Here is a 2,592-nt window from a genome sequence, read left to right as displayed (position 1 = left end):
CAGCCACCGAGTTTGGGGCAAGTAGTCACACTCTCTCAGCCTCAGAGGATGGCAAGGTTGGTTCAAAGGAGCTTTGGCCCTTGCTCTGAGGCTGAGAGAGTGTGACTACTTGCCCCAAACTCGGTGGCTGAGCTGGGACTCGAACCCTGATCCTCCAGAGCCCCAGCCCAACACTCAGAGCACTACCCCTCTGAAGTCGCTGTCACGTATTCGCTTGATTTGTTCTTTTAATGTATGGATTTACATGATCAATTGTTTAATTCATGTTTTAGGGGAGGGTGGGATATTGGGACATGAGGTTATATGTAATTTTTTAAACTTGTAAGCCGCCTGGGTTGTCACTGACAGAGAGGCAGAATATAAATAAAAGCATTGTTTTGTTTATTGTTTTGTGGCTCTCTGGGGATTGCCCACCTCACACCCAGCTCACTTCATTTCTTTTTACATGTTTCCTTTCTTTTTATTTGTTTCATATCTATGCTGCCTTTCTCCCAAAAAGTGTCCCAAGGAGACTCGCAAGATGGATGGGGAGGAAAGGACCTCAGGTTTAGAGAGTCCAGGGTCCCTCATAAGGGAAGAAAGACAGGACCCCTGATATTTAGGGAGGAAGGAGTGCATACCTTTGGGGAGCTCTTGTTGTGTGCCTTCAAGTCTTTCCTGAGTTATGGCGACTCTATCATGGGGTTTCCTAATAGTTTCATGGCTGAGCTGGGGCTCGAACCCTGGTTTCCAGAGTCATAGTCCAACACTCAAACCACTATGCCATGCTGGCTCACATTTGCGGAGAGGGGGCATTTATAGAGGTACAGTAATGGAATAGCACTGCCTGAATAAGGGAGGCAAATGAGAGGGAGACTCCAACAAGTTTTGAAGATTGCAGGGATATGGACATAGAAACTTTAGCTAAGAAAGTTATAAAGCTCTTAGGTGTTTTGGCACTCCAGTCCCCATGGGCCCCAGCAAGTCTGGCCAATGGTGATGGGAGAAATAGTTGCCTCTTATAAGGAAAGGTGGGAAGCTGCAAACTGGAGGGTGTGGGACTAATGAAAATCCTGCTCAGCCATGGAAACCCACTGGGTCACCTTGGGCAAGTCACATTCTCTCAGCCTCAGATGAAGGCAAGGGCAAACCCCATCTCAATAAATCTTGCCAGGAAAAACCTGTGATAGGGTCACCTTAGGGTTTCCATAAGTCAGAAACCATTTGAAGGCAGACAGCAAGAACAACAACGCTGAAATACTGTACTCCCAAAGCACCAGACCCTATATCTTGGAAATCACCTAATCAGATTAAGCCCTTGGATGGGGGACCACCAGTGCATGGCAGGCTTTGTTGTAGGCTTTATTTTAGAGGAGGGCAGTGACAAACCACCTTTGTGTATTCCTTGCCTTAAGAAAGTTGTGAAAATCATGGGGTTGACATGAATGGACAGGTGTCATGAAGGCACATACTGTGACAGAATTCAAAGACGTAGCCGTGTTAGTCTGGAAAATCACTATGCAAAGAGATCTTGCAGCACAAACTGAAAGGTATAAGTTGGTGGCATGAGTTTTTGTAGAGTTGAACCTATTTCCTCAGATGCTTTTTCTTGTCCAAATTCATCTGGGGAAATAGGCTCAAGTTTACAAAAACTCATGTCACCAACTTACACTTTTCAGTTTGTGCTGCAAGATCTCTTTGCATAGTGATTTTCCAGAATAACACAGCTACATCTTTGAATTCTGTCACAGTTCTAGTGATGGTGAAAGATGCAGACCACTTATAATTGTGGTGTTCTTTGGGCACAGGGGAAATATGGGACAGGGACCAGTCCTTTTAATCTCCTTTTTCTTGTCATCGTAAATTCATCCAGTTGTACTCAGTTTTTGTAGGACAAGCGGAAACTGCCATTGCTAGATAAAGAACGCTTGATCTCCTATAGATGGGAAGGCAGCCACGATTCTCGGTTGTCAGAGTAGCAGAAAAGAAGAAGAAGGAATGTCTCTAAATGTTGCTGAGACATGCCCTAGTTAGAGACTTGACAGAAGGATAGGTGGAGGAAAGCTTTGCAACATTTTATTTTTAAATGAATTAATTTAGAAACTCTGAATGAGTTTCCATTGGTGATATTGATAATGCTTCTAGTTTCTAAATGTCGTTTTACTCCTTCCTGCTTTTTAGAATATGTTGGTAATAGAGAATTTCTAAACTTGTGGGACAGTGCCACATTAAATGAGCAGGTATCGTCAGGTTCAGGCTTCAAGCCATATTTGCTTAGTGCTCTTCTAAACACTGTTTAAATTTGTAGGAAATAAAGCTGGGCTTCATGCATTTCCAGCCCAGAAAATCTCCATAAATGTCTGTCTAACAAACAGTTGTATTATTCTGTCTATCTACTTACACATGTATTAGTCATTTGTGTTTTTTCTATCTCATTATATAAAAACTGGTTGCCAGAGTAAGATTTCCTGAGTCCTGTGAGCAACTAGGCTGTTTAGAAGACTGGCTTTAGAAATATTATATTAGATAATGAGAACCAGTGTGGCATAATGGTCTGAATATTGAGTACAGTGGTGCCTCGGGATACGAAATGATCGGGTTACGAAATTTCCG

This window comes from Sceloporus undulatus, chromosome 4 (assembly GCF_019175285.1).
Source record: "Sceloporus undulatus isolate JIND9_A2432 ecotype Alabama chromosome 4, SceUnd_v1.1, whole genome shotgun sequence".
Lineage (NCBI taxonomy): Eukaryota > Metazoa > Chordata > Lepidosauria > Squamata > Phrynosomatidae > Sceloporus > Sceloporus undulatus.
The sequence above is the reverse complement of the archived record's forward strand: the minus strand, read 5'-3'. Positions refer to the sequence as shown.